General features: G+C 38.2%; 1 protein-coding gene across 13 annotated transcripts in view; it reads left to right on the plus strand.

The window, feature by feature from the left end:
- Map2 (microtubule associated protein 2) overlaps window positions 1–15,074 on the plus strand; it is a 264,189-nt gene that overhangs the window by 132,475 nt on the left and 116,640 nt on the right. For 11 of the 13 annotated variants that reach the window (XM_031367772.1, XM_031367776.1, XM_031367775.1 and 8 more), the window contains one exon: window positions 4,645–4,709. The gene's annotated coding sequence lies outside the window, so the exon portion shown is untranslated. Of the gene's footprint in view, window positions 1–3,947; window positions 4,384–4,644; window positions 4,710–15,074 lie in introns of those variants that run through there. The other 2 variants (XM_031367771.1, XM_031367780.1) reach the window with 2 other exon arrangements.

Genomic DNA, 15,074 nt, shown 5'->3' on the forward strand with positions numbered 1-15,074 from the left:
GTCTTCTTTGACTTCTGACCCCCATATTGGTTCATGCCCTATGGTACCTACTGATATTTCCCATCATTGTTCTATGTTGGATATTTTGAAATCCACTTTAAAAAATGAGATCATAACCATGTTTTTCTTTCCATGTCTGGCTCATTGCATTTTAGCTCCAGGTTCAAGCTTGTGACAAATAATAAGACGTTGTGTTGATTTTGTTTCGGGAGTAATAATATCTACATGTGTTTGTGTTCAGAAGCATTTGCAGCACACACATTTTGTCTGTTCTCATCAGATACTTGGGTTGTTTCTGTATCTTGGATGATCTGCGGAGTGTTGTAATAAGGACAATAATCTTTTCTAGTTAGATCTGTAGGCTTTTGCAGTTTCTCCTAGGGTTAGATATTTCTATCTTTTCCATCTGTATAATTCATTCTGTCATGGTTTTTGACAATTTTCTGTCTTTCTTTCCCTCCCGTACTTTTCTTCCATCTCTCCTTCTTTCCTTCTGTCATCTTTGTCAGGTGTGTCTAACTATAATATTTATTGGTTTATGTGGACCAACTTAGCTGAAGGAAACAAAAGATGGTATTAAACAGACTTTGGTATCATAATACTTTGTAAAATGCTTACATATCTGCCTGTTATCTAAAGTAACAAAATCAAGAGAGCTGGGTGAGAATACATGTTTTCTATTACTTTTTAAAGTAAAAAGCATACTATTTAATTCATTCTGAGACAAGGTCTCACTATGTGATCCAGTCTGGCCTTGAAAATGTTTTTCTGCCTTTCTCTTCTTTCTGAATTGAGAGTATATAAGCATGAACTATCATGCTCAGCTATAGTCAGGTTTAAAAAGATTTTCAAAGTATTTTGGTCCTAAGAAGCCTTCATTAACTATTATAATAATTTTTTAATTTAAATATTCAAACAGTGTATTTTAATACCAACAGAATTCAAACCTGCTTTTTCTGGTCATTTAAGAGCTTGTAACCTCTTGCTAGGTTCTTTGTATAATCCAAAGGAAGTAAGAGAGAAATCTATATTTCAAATAAGTGTAAATCATACAGTAGAAATAAAAATACTGATTTTTTATGTCAATGTAACTAAAATATGGTATTCACATAGAATGGTTGATATGAACAATAGGGAAAGCAATATGGACCACAAAGATAGCTTTCTTGTCTTTAAACTAATTCATCCATAATGTAATTTTCACATTGGCCTATTAAAATCTTTTTCATATATAAGAATTGTATTAACATTGGTTTCAATACAGCCTCCCTCCTCCAACTCCTAGTCCTCCCATGTTTTATACCACTCCTACTCAAAATCATGGCCTTCTCTTCTTTAATTGTTATTGAATTATGAGAGAGAGAGAGAGAAAGAGAGGGACAGAGAGAGAGAGAGAGAGAGAGAGAGAGAGAGAGAATTGACTGAGTGTATGTATCCAGTGTTATTCATGTGTTTAGGACTAACTACTTGGGGTTGGGCAACCACCAGGGGAACATCCTTGGAGAAAAATGATTCTTTGTCTCTCGGCCATCATTAACTGTATGTAGCCCTTTATCTAGGGCCTCATGAAATTTACCCCAGCCCCACTGGTGTTCACCTGGTGCCATCATTATACACATCTTGTTTAGGAAACCATAGTTTTTAGCCCTTATATATTCAGCTTCTTTGTCCTGTCCAGAAGGAGGAGAGAAAATGACACTATAACTCAGGAGGTCCTCTGGCAATGAAAGTCTTTCCAGCCCTGTTTCTGGAATGTTCCCTGAGCCTTGGGTATAGTGTTGCGATGTAGATTACCAATTATGACGGAGTATCCCATCATCATTTATTCTCTATGTATTGATCAGCCCTGGATCTCTGTGATGATGCATTCTGATGGGGCAAGAAAATCCTTTGAGAATTCCTGAGAACTGTACTAATCTCTGGGTGTAAGGACAAGGATTTAGAATGCAGTTAGAAATTAGATTAATTTAGGAAAGTAGCAAGAGTAGATTCTCCTCAAGGGTCTATGACTCTCCTGCCATGGGTAGTTGGCTTGAGTTACACACAGTACCAGGCATGAATTCCTTCCTATTAAGCAGTCCTTAAGTCTAATTAGATAGCTGTTGGTTATCCCCAAAATAAAAATGTTGTTATTATTGCACCATTGGGGATATCTTGCCAGGCCAGCCATTTTTGTGATTCATAGGCTGTGGAAAATCACTTCTAAAATCTCTAGTGAGAAAGATTTTGACTGGCATCTCTACCTCTGCATGGACACAGATACACACACACACACTGGCATGCACATGTGCATGCACACAATACACCTGAACTCTCAGTTTTCCACTTCATTGTCTTAGATAACCCCCAGGAAGATGTATATTGTGATATATATGAGAAACCTGGAACCTCTGGCTCTGTTTGATAGTCTACTCTCATGCTTATAAAAACAACAATGCCAACAATGTCAGAATTCCCAGGCCCTGGTGGTTAAGCTGGATGAACAAGCTAGATCTGCAGAGGGCAGTTGATCTATCTGATTACCAGAATGCAAAGGAAAGAAATGCTGTTGGTAGGATCACCCAAGATCTGTGGCCTTCTACATTATCCGGCATAGACATTAGGCAAAGCTGGTTCTCAGGATTATTGCAGTGTGTCCTATAAGGGAAGAATGCTGCTTTGGCAAATCAAAGGTTTAGAAAATCAAAGACACAGGATCTTACTGGATTCTGTTTTGCCTACAAACAGCATAAAAGGAAAGAAGAGGAAGAAAGTCACTTGGTGAAGGGGATCCACCAGTGGGCTAGTCAGGAAGCCAGGCTGCTGCCTCTGTGTAGGATGGATGCTGCCTCTGTGAATTTGGATGACGGCCTCGGGTCTCAGCTTTCTCACCTATGAAACAAAAGGGTGTCCAGGGTGAAGCTGGGTGATTTCTGAAGATGCAGATATGGATCAGATCAATCCCATAGAAAAGAAAAGTAGTGAATATTTATGAAATCAAAATTAGCTCATGATCAAAAATGGGGGAGAACATGGCAGAAGGAAATGAAAATCCATCATAATTGAATTGAAAGCACAACATAAATCTGTCAGAGACAGAGCTTTCTAGAAGGAGGAGAAGGAACTGTATTCTTTTGTCTCCAGATTTTCCCCACTGTACTCCTGTTCTCTCTTCCCCGCATCCCCCCTCTCTCCAGTCCCCACCCCCTTGCTTTTTGTTTCTGGTAACCATGGTGATACTTCCTCCCAGCAGCCTTCTTTGCAGCTGGCCCTTTTGATACACAGAAAATTTACTCCATTTACTGGTTCAGGGTTCTAACAATGCTTTACCAATTCATTTATTACCATTTTTCTCCAGGATAATACAGGTGAAGAATTATTCTACAGTTAAGGTCCCTACATAAAGCCACACTGTATGACAGGGATATTCAGTTGTTAATTTCACTTGCTAACATGAAGGGGAGACTGATTATGCCAAACACTGAATTCCCTGTAATGGCCTTTACCTCAGGGACAGCAAAGTCCCAGCCCTCAAACTGGTTGCCACCTCCTTTTGTATGGAACCAGAATAAAATGATTGCGCACACATATCACATGACTAGCCTTGAAGTAAAACATTGCCAAGCTTGTAATTATCATATTTACAAAGCCTTTGAATTCTCTGTAGGAAAATATATACTAGTATATACATTTCTTTAATAAATACCTTATTTAGTACACAAAGAACAGTATATGATGGTTTTGAAATATTGTATTTATCCGTCAATGACAAAACCTCAAACTATCTTTAACACCCTAAATATAGATAATAAAATTCCAATTTGCAGTCGTTTACTTATGTCCAGTTTGTGTAGCTTAATTTGCCTGTAATCTTATATTCCTGAAAATGGGTCTCTCTAAGCCTGCCCCACCCCCGTGTGTGTGTGTGTGTGTGTGTGTGTGTGTGTGTGTGTGTGTGTAAAACACAAAGGAGACCAGATGATGACATTCGTAGGCTTATAGACTCGACTCCTGGGGAGACACTTGGATGGAGGCAATTAAAATGCCTGTCAGGCATTTGGTACCAGAAGTCCCCATGGCAAACTGCTAAATCCTAAGCCAGAGGCAGCATCCTTTTGTCAGTGAATGATGGCGGAGCTGAGTGGCTTGTCATCATTCTCGAAAATTCTAAGCCTAGTGAGCTCTCTCTCCCTCTCCTACTTGCCTTATTTTCCTTTCCACCACTGCGGGGACTTTTTCTAATTTGCAGCTTCCCTTTCCGCGGCACACACAGACAGGAGCTGGTGGCTTTCAGACTGCATCTGTCTGGAGCTAGGAACACAGAGCAGAGGGAGTGTTCTTGAAGCAGGGCTCTGCAGCAGCACTTAAAGACTCGATTCGAGGGGCATTGCTGCACATCTACCGGTAATGCTTGAGGGCTTTTTACATTTTATTTTCTTTTTAGTCCACTTTTTCAAAGGATCTGCTTTATGTGGCCTCGGATTACTGTGTTTTAAATACGTTATCGAGCTTAAAATCCAAGGGCTCCGTTTGTTGTGCTACAGACTCCAAGGCGTAAATTTATGATCTGGATATAAAGGATGAATGGACTTACTGGTGAGTTGTGATTTTTGATATTTATCTGACAAGCCTATATGTATATATATGTTTCTTTTGTTTCTCTAGGTTCCTCAGCTTGTTTCCAAAGGAGGAAGCACTGATTGGGAGGCACTCAGTCAGAAAATTAAAAGGTACTGCATGATTTATTTGGATGTTTAAATGAAGGGAAATTGAGAAAGAATTGGAATGCTTTTATTTAGGTTTACCCTCATGGCTGTTTTTTTTTATCCCAGAGTGGATTGTCTGATCTTTGTCTAGAAGATGTAGGAGTTCTTATGTAGATTTCACTATCAGCCAAGGCTATTTTGAATAGAATCTAAAACATATATGCCTTTTGTCTATGCTGCAGATTACTAAGAAATATCAGCATGCCTAGCTCATCTGTAATGTTTGGATTTTTGTCATTGTGACAGTTAACGAATGTCTGAAATATGTGCATCACAAAGAAAATATATTTATTTGAACTTAAGAGAAACATGTTAAAAATTATTTTAGCTAAAGGTTTCCTATGGGTCCATGCTTTTTTTTTCTTTTAATATTCTAAATAAAATGGTTCACCCTTTGTAGATGGGAAGAGCTTTGGAGGCTGAAGCCTAGGGATGACTCAGTGTTGTTAAGTTTGGTGAATAAAATATTATAATTTCTTTACAATATCTGTTGAATAGAAGAGGAAATATATTTAAAATCAGAGATGGTTAATTATTAAAAGAGCTTAGTGTCATATGCTTTATTCAGAATTAATAGCATAAAAAATAAATCGTCTCTTTTGCTATGAAAGCAGTTGAATCCATTGATCTGGGCCTCATGTCTTACATGAAAAATAATCATTTTTAAACTTAGCATTAGGGTATATATTGATTTGAAAAGGCAGTTATGATTACTGCCTGCTCTTTGATTCTTTAACATTATCTCTGACTTTAACATATGTTCTTGTCCACAAATCCTATATAGTAGTCATTTACCTACCAAAAAGAAAGAAAGAAAGAAAGAAAGAAAGAAAGAAAAGGGAAGACATTTTCTGGCTTTCTGAGCAGAGACCAGTGCCACCCCTTAAACCTTTCCTTGACATCTCTATGGAATTCTCCTTTAAGACTGTCAGTTTAAAATATTTCATACCGAAGGGTTAGCTTTCTAAAAACTATACTTTAAACAAAATGGCCGAGACAACCACCATCAAAGTGAAAGATCCTAACTGTGTGAGTGTACACGATGAATCGGAGGATTTACAGGGGGCTCATTTTCTCTGCGATGGGTAATCACCATCATGAATAAGTGAATCAATGTATTCACTCCACAAGCATTGCTGAAGAACCTGACTTCTGTGGGTCGTTCCAGTCCAAGAGAGGAAGAGACACATGACACTGTCCGCAGGCTCCCAGAGCGTAGGCTGACCCATACATGATTTTGAACAGGAAAAGGAATTTTTTTTTTTAATAAATTAGTGTGCTCTCCAAAGAGATGCCATGTTTTGGTTTTAAAGACAAATGAAATGATTATGCATTTTCCTTGTCTCAGAAATTCTTTAGGAGAATTGTGGATGTAGCCTCAAACAAGACTCATCCCCACCCCCATACCTCTCAGACATTGTCAGACTCTATAGATCGTTCTTTTTTGAGGCTTCGCTTAGAGCAAATGAAGATACTTTGTTATATTTGATGAAAATTGTCTATTTCTTACTTTCTTTTCTGACCAAATCCCCAGAGAATACACACACACACACACACACACACACACACACACACACACACCACATGGTCTGATTCCTAGCTTTCGGATGTACTCAGAAACTTGTCTTATTTATTTTGAGCTTTAGGATACCTGTGCTAATTTAAAAAGATGAAATTATCAATGTCCTTTTCAACAAGAAGTCTGCAATACACTGCCAACATGAACTGCTTGGCTCCACTGCATTTTTGTGTAGGTACTGGAGAGGGTGACCACCAAGAGGACCCCATTGCCTCTTTTCCTATGGCCATTTTGAAAACATCTATGGGGTATGCTGATGGACTTTCTGTAGAAGGAACCTGTTTGTTAAGATACCTGTTAGTGAGTCAAATCCAAACAGGCTTGACTCCTGGAGTTGTAAGGCCGTGGCGTGACTAATCAGTATTGTCTGAACAATTGTTAACTCTTTTTACTGAATTTTCTTTCAGTCATATTTTAACACCCCAAAATAGTGGCTGATCTATAAATTTATAAATCATAAATTTGTATGCATGTGTCCTATTAATAATTAATGTTTTTAGTGGTGGTGTTGAAGCTCAGAACTCAAATTCTAGTCACTGACTCTACCACTGAGCTGCATCTCCAGTCCTAGTTAGTATTATAAGGTAAATTATTTTGGTAGAAAGGCAGAGCTATGTGTAAAAATTTCTTAAGATTTTATGGAAAATTATTTTTCTGGATATTAGTTAAAGAGGAAATTTTTTTTTCAGCTTCACCAGAAGGAGCAAAAAAGGCAAACTGCAGCCCGGGCCTTGCTTATGGGCACCTCCCACACAGTATTCCAGGCTCCACTCTGCTGACTATACTTCAGGGCTCCTGCCAAGCTTCTGCAGTAGCAGAGGACTTGATCTCTTGATTTCTTTGCAAATGCCATACTAGAAATGAGCTCATATGAGCAAGAGAACAGGGAAGACTAGATTTTATAAGCTCCCCTATAATCCCAGGATTCAGGTGGCTAAGGCAAAAGGATTGTCAGTTCCAGGCCACCATGTATCTAGGACAATAGAACCTTATTTGAAAAGCAAAACTGAAAAAATGGTAAGGGTACAAGGATTTTGATTCTCTATAGCTAAAGACTGTAAAGAAACTCTTAGAACCATAGTAATTGTGGAGAATACAATTTATTGTCACTAACTTTTGTTAATTAGATCTATAACTTGTTACTATTAACGATCTACCTGACACTATCTTAAGCTCTTAGCATGATATCTCATTTAGCTCTCATTGCAATCCTCAGATGTACATAGTCTCCATTTTATAGGTAACTGAACTGAGGCTCCAACAGTATAATTTCTAAGTCTGGCCTGAAGCCATTATTCAAAGAGATGAAATATTTCTAGAGAATTTTTGTACACATTTTTTTCTTAATATTTTATTTATATGTATAATGCAAGGCTACAGTATCATCAAAACAATAGATTTTACAGATTTTCATTTACTTGTAATAGAAGTATGTGTCCAAATAATTACATCATTCAAGTTCTTATATATTAAATATGTGTACCTATTACTCATGTTTTCATGTAGTTTACATAATATATTTAATTAGGAGTACTTACTTCAAAGAAAGCTTACTTCAAAAAAACTCAGTGGTTATTTAATGAATTAATAAAGCATTTTTCTTATCTTTATTGTGGAGTTTTATAATTAGTTGTATGATCTATGTGTGAACATTAGAGAATTTGAGAGTGAAATGCCACAACTCGTATCATATCTTGTAAAAACTTTAATGTTCAAAGTTGTCACAAAAGGCACAAGTGTCTGAAATAAATAGTGCAGGAAGTTGTGTCATGAACATTGGGAAAAATATCCAAACTCAAGGACAAGTGACCCCTAAAAGTCACCAGGGAACTAATAGATATACTGTATGTATTAAGACCCTCTTCTTGTGAATAAGTAGTTCCATCAAAATAGTTCCTACAGTCAGCTGGTGCAGTAGAGCAGGACAGAGAAGCACTTCGATCCCCTTGTACCATTCCAAACATGTGTCATTTCCTCAGGGACTTCATTGTATGGGGTATTGGAGGATGAGGTAGTAGTGTTGAAATCCAGGAAAGATGGAAGTAGTCAAGGGGGATACTGCACTGGAGGAACTTCAAGAAAAGCAGACATTGAAATAAGCAGTGAAGGGACTGGCCAACCTTGGGAAGCAGAGATGGATCTCAGAAGTTCTAGAATGTAGGTCAGATCAAGGAGACTCTTGGAAACAAAGCATGGAAGAGTGTGTGAATACTACAGTGCTGCACTATGTGAAATTACTATTCCCCCTTTTGAACCGGACTTGACAGAGTGGAAGATGCTTTTAAAGAGCACGTTGAGTTTTCACTTTTTGCTTTGTCTTTGCGTGGCTTTATTCTTATTCATTTGAATGATTTGGGATGGGGCACACTTTCAGCATGATTGTCCTCCCGCTGTGAATTTAAGAATAGCTTCTAATCAAGTAGAGTTATATTTACTAGGACTAGATACTAAACGGAATTATGCTGACTGTATCTATTTTCTTTTTTAAAATATATTTTATTAGATATTTATTTACATTTCAAATGATATCCTCTTTCCTGGTTTCCCCTCTGAAAAAAATCGCTATTCCCTTCTCCCTCCCCCTGCTCACCTACCCACCCTCTCCCAATTCCTGGCCCTGATATTCCCCTACAATGGGTCATAGAACCTTCACAAGACCAAGGGCCTCTCCTCACATTGATGACCAACTAGGCCATCCTCTGCTATACACATGCTGCTGGAGCCATGAGTCCCACCATGTGAACTCTTTGGTTGGTGGTTTAGTCCCCAGGAGCTCTGAGGGTACTAGTTAGTATATGATATTTTTTAAAACAGAAGATAACTCTGCCCAACCTATTTTAAGGGTCTTTATCTTACAGCTCTGTTTAAGACTGTTGAAGTAAGTATGTTGTACAAAGCATCCTTTTAGATGCTACCATACAGAAAAAAAGGCCCAAAGAGCACTGGTTGTAGCTATGGAAAAAGGTCACGAAAGTGAGAGATGCTTCTGAAACCCAGATTACATTCAGATATAATAGCTGATTGACTGTTGGGCCAAATAAAAGGCAGGCGAATGGCTCAAAGGTGACTTCAGAATTCGAATTTGATAAAGAAGCAACTTAGAGAAATCTGTCTGAGAGCTACTTTCAGCAAGGAGTTCTCTTTAATTGACCCTTGCATTTACAGAATACATGTAGCAGACAGCCAATAAATGCTACGTGAGTGGAAGAAGGTATGTTAAAAGATGAAGATAAGTGGGAAGGGCATGAAGAGTTGACCTGTGAGCAACCTGGAGTAAGAGATTGAATGATGGGTGGAGAAAGGATGTGGGTGCTGTCACCAAGAAAGGAGTGAGAGCAGAAACAAAGAGAAGAGGAGGAGTAACACCCTCATTATAGATGCAGAATAAGAGGAACTGGCAACGGAGAAAGAATGATTAGAAAACAAACAAGAGCAACAAAGAAGTGTAGAGCAAATGTTAGAAAACAAAACTAGAATTTGTATCCCTCAGAAAAATTTAAGGATAAAATATTTTCAATCTACATCTTATAAAACTTTATAAATCTACATTTTATATGAGAAAAGGAATGATGCTCAGCCATAATCTTACTATCTATAGCTAGTGATCAATCCTTGATAAACATTTCATCTCCTTTTCTTTCATTTTATTGCATTTAAATATATGTAATTGGGACCAGAAAGTGCATAATTGAATTTTGTCCATTTTCCATTGATCATGATCTTAAGAACCTTATATTTTCTCAGTTGCATAATTTTTGGACACAGAGACATTGATGACCTTTATTAACCTATCGTTCTAGTGTGCCACAATCATCATAATGCTGCAACAGAATCATTTGTACCTCAGCCCCGCGGCTCAGGTGGCTTCCAATGGATGTTACCAAAACCAAAGTCACATGGTATACTGTTAAATCCTTGGCCAGATATAATATGGCAGTTTCAAAATCTGCCTTTGATTTGCCCCATGAAACAGTATCTGTTAATGCTACTTATTGTGGTAGATGCTTTCATTGTAACACTGCGGTTGATCAGTTATACTCACTTTATGAGTGAAGGGACAGAGGCCCTGATGTTTGTACATATTTAGTTTTGAATCTAAGCCATGTTGTAAGCCAGTCAAATTGTGTGAAAGACACAATAACTTAAAAAGTAAACAGTATGAAAATATGCTTAGTGAGCTAAGGACTTGGAAAGCAAGATAAAATCAGAGGAAGGCAAGGAAGTTAGAACTCAATGAGCCTTGGTACTTGTTAACATGAGAATATTCAAGAAAATATTTCAGTAGATAGAGAGGGATGGCTGCATGTCTAAGTAGAAAGAGAATACATTTATGGAACAAGATCCTAACAAAGTGGGAATCATGAATAGAGATGAGGATTTGTGGATGGGTAGCAAGACATTACACATTAGAGCAAAAGAAAAAAATGGGGAGTTTCTTGTGGTAAAGAAATGATGTCAAGACTTAGAAATAATGTCTAGATTTTCTTCTAACCTGGAAGGCAAATTCACCCACTTAGCCAATTAATATTTTTTGCACTCTAGACTCCATGTTCTTTTCTTGGACAATGTACATTCCTTCTAGAGGAAGAAATAGTCAGTGGGCTAAAAGTAAAATGCATTGCTGCCATGGCTACTTTGGAGAGCACAGGTTCTACAAGGGCAAGAGGAGATGCTAAGAAACTGGAAAGCAGAAGTAAAGGGCGGGGATCCTGGTAAAGTTCCCATTCTGAATGCTAAGGCCAGAAAGGGGTCTGAGGTTCTGTGTTTGGACAAGAATCAGGTTACAAGGTTGCTGGAACTACACTCTTATTTGTGAAAGGTTAGAAGGCAAATACATGTCCCCTCAACTACAGAAATAATCAGAGCTATTGCCACAAGCCGGTCTAGCGTGAGTCCTTGCTTTTGTGCAATAAGACTGCATCCACCTCAGCCTCTCTGAGGTAAGGGAGAATTGCCTGCCTTCACTCCTGAGCTTTTGTCATTATGGCCCATTGTTTTGTGAATGATCCATTAAGCCAACCATAATGAGCTGGTGGCATTTCATTCTTCCTGCTCATGGTCTCTGCTTATTACAACATAATGAATTCTTGTGGTTCAAGTTTGGAAATGTCGTTCTATATAACCCTGGGCCAGTTTCTGAGCTCTAGTTCTCTATTCCCGAATTCCCAATTTATTTGAATTTCTTCTCTGCTTAGTGCAATGGTTCTCAACCCGTGGGTTGCAACCCCTGTGGGGACTGAAGGACTCTTTTATGGGGGTTGCATATCAGATGTCCTGCATATGATATTTAATTTACATCACGATTCATATCAGTATCAAAATTACAGTTATGAAATTGCAACAAAATAATTTTATGGTCCAGGAGTCACCACAACATGAAGAACTGTATTAAAGGCTCACAGTATCAGGAAGGTTGAGAACCACTCTCCTAGAAGGTCAGCTAGTGTCCACTTAGCCAGTACCATTATCATCCTCTTCATGCAAAACTCCTGGAGCCTGCATCCTATCATTTTCCACCTGCAGCATTTTGTTCATTTATTTATCTACTTATTCACTTTGCATCCAGGTTACTGCCCTCTTCCTGTGTCCCTACCCCCACAGTCCCTCCCTTCATCCCTTTCCTCTTTTCTGAGAGGGTGGAGCACCCTTACCACCTCCTGTAGATATCCCACAACCCTGGCTCATCAAGTCTCTTCAGGGCTATGCACATCCTCTCCCACTGAGGTCAGACAAGGCAGCCCTACCAGGGGAACGGATTCCACAGACAAGCAACAGCATTAGGGACAGCCCCTTCTCCATTTGCTAGGGCACCCACATGAAAACTGAGCTGCAGATGTGCTAAATATTCTACACACATCTTAATACAAGTTTTGAGGGAGTCTCCTAAGGGCCACATAGAGCTTTTAAGATTAGTTTCTGACTTAAGGAAAGAGTCCCTCACTCAAATTCCATAAAATTAATTTCTCAATGGTGAAGCATGTTGTTGGTTGAATCATGCTCCTTGGAAGAGTTCTTCAGATTGTTACGGGAAGACGGCTAAGTCTTCATTAGAAACTTTGGTTTATGGGATTGGAGACATGATGGCTCAGTGTGTCAAAGTGCCTAGTGCTCTTGCAGATGATCCACTTTTGCTTCAGCCCCACATAGCAGCTCACAGTCACCTGTAACTCCAGCTCTAAGTGATCAGCTCCCCACTCTGGCCTCTCTAAAGTCCTGCACACACGATACATGAAAACTTATTCAGGGAAGATACATACATATAAACTGTGCAAATCTATTTAAGGAAACTTTGAGACAATGGCAGAAGGAGACTTAGCTTCTCACCACCGTGGCTGGGTGATAATTGAGTTTTCCCATTTAGCACCAGGAATCCAGAAACAGTGATTTCATTGAGTCCTTTCACACAATATGCAAGAACTTTAAAATATCTAAACAAAACAAGCCATCCGATAAATAAGGCTTTCTCACATCGAAAGAATGGATAGCTTAAGTGTGTCTGTTGAACATCAGGGTCACTTTTTCTTATTAGTAACTGACATTTCTTTTCCACAGACCTAATTTTATTTCTAACCATGCCATGATCAGGTTTCTAGACTTAGCACTTCTATTTTGCAATTTGGCAAATGCTTAAGCAGCCTGATTGGAACAAATAATACCCTAGAAACTTGAGTTGAAAAATTACAGTGAAATAACAAGTTAAATTCAAATGAAGAGAAGTCAACAAGTTGATCACAGTTTTTCTCCCAAGGGTGCTCAGGAAAGATACTTGAAGAGAGATGAAGTCTCAGGCACCTTTGTACCTATTCTGGCTACACAAAATGCTCTTGAACATTTGCCAAGGGAAAACAAAGAGAATGAGGGCTGTGTGTGTGTGTCTGTGTGTGTGTGTGTGTGTGTGTGTGTTACTTTCTCTATGAACAGTGGTGGTACTCTTTGTATGATTAAGCTAAAACTGGAATTAATTTTCGGGATTTGAATGCAAGGCCTTTGTCAGTTTGGCATTCCTTCCTATTCCTTGAATGATTGAACATTATACAGTAGCAAAATATCACCTCTGATCTCTCTCTCTCTCTCTCTCTCTCTCTCTCTCTCTCTCTCTCACACACACACACACACACACACACACACACACACAAAATAAACACACAAACACAAGTGTGCGTATACTCACAGGTATTCCGTAAAGTCTGAATCAATTGTCTTTTCTTATGGATTCTGTTTGAGTCTGATTCATATGATTTGAATTAACCTTTCTTAAAAATTCCCTCTCAGTGTTAATGACTCTGGATTATGACCATTAAAGAAGCCGGATGCACATTGATCTCCATCTGGCATTAGTTAAAACAAAGCTAGTCCATTTAACACATTATAACCAATATATTTTTATAACATGTAGGAGCTGAAGAAATAGTGGTTTGGATTTTTTTTTGGAAAGCTCTTGTTCTGTATCCAAGATGAACAATATATATATATATATTATATATATCTTATTTATGCAGAATTTAGAAATCTCTTGCTAATCATAAGCACTTGTGAGTCAACTCAGTGAAAAAAGTTACAATCTGTAGACATTACTGCTTCTACCCACACTATGTCTAAGTGTTTCAGGTTAGCATACACTTTAGTGTACTTAGAGGTGAATTTGAGATATTCCAGACTCTTAAAAATAAAAGCCTAAGTAGGCTACCTAGTCTCAAAGAGTGGGTGCAGAAATCTCTCACATAACTGACAAGATTATGTTGGTAGTTCAGAACTGTGGGAAGTAACAATAAAAAGTGTGAAGGAAAAAACCATGAGAGAACTCATGATACCAGATCAGTCATTGAATGGCTCAGAATGTTGTACTTTTCGGGCAGAGTGGATGGTCCAAAAGATAAGAGAGGAACAATAAATGCAACATGATGGTCAATGCATATATATTTTTTCAATTCTGCTCTCTATGGTATGCTCATGAAACATCAGCTTATACATTGTTGGACCAATGTATTTGGATTTCAAGAAGAAAAAAAGAAATAACTCTTTGAGCCATATTTTAAGCAATGCACAATGTTTTCTGATATGCAGTGTCCTATGGCTCACAGCAATCTGTGGAGTGAGAGAGTACTCCATTGTCCTACTGATATACCTATTGCAGATGAGGAGCTCATAGCTTGATGCATCAAACAACCTGCTTTCTTACTCTACTGGGAAATAAATCCTTGGTGTGTGTATTATTTTCTCAGATGCCAAAGAATGAATTTTTCATTACTTGGATACCGAAACTGTATGTGTGTGTGTGTGTAGTAATATATTGACTTGATTGCAAAATAAAAGTAAAAGTTATCTACACTAAATGGATCATCATCTCATCCTAAATGTCCTTGCTTTAGTAAAAGTTCACAGATCCAGATGACATAAAAGTAGATCTTCAATCTGAAACTCTCACAGGAAACAGAGTAGACCAGTTGGGGCTGGGAAAGCAAAGGAAAAATGTATTTGGCTATAGAGGAAACATGTTCGAAGTGCATTATGTAGCCCTCTATAATAAGTTTTAAAACACAAAACAGAAATATGTTTTAGAACACAAACTGTGGAGTCAGGGAGACCTGGCCTGAATCCCCATTAATCCTGTCATTCACTAGCCATCTTTAGGGATGTTATTGAACCTCACAAACATCAGTGTGCTCATAGAGAACACACAGGTTACAGTTTCCCCTGCTTGAGGCATTTATTGTGGTACTTAAATCCATCAAAGTTTAAAAGATCTTAAG

Source organism: Mastomys coucha, unplaced genomic scaffold, assembly GCF_008632895.1.
Source record: "Mastomys coucha isolate ucsf_1 unplaced genomic scaffold, UCSF_Mcou_1 pScaffold14, whole genome shotgun sequence".
NCBI lineage: Eukaryota > Metazoa > Chordata > Mammalia > Rodentia > Muridae > Mastomys > Mastomys coucha.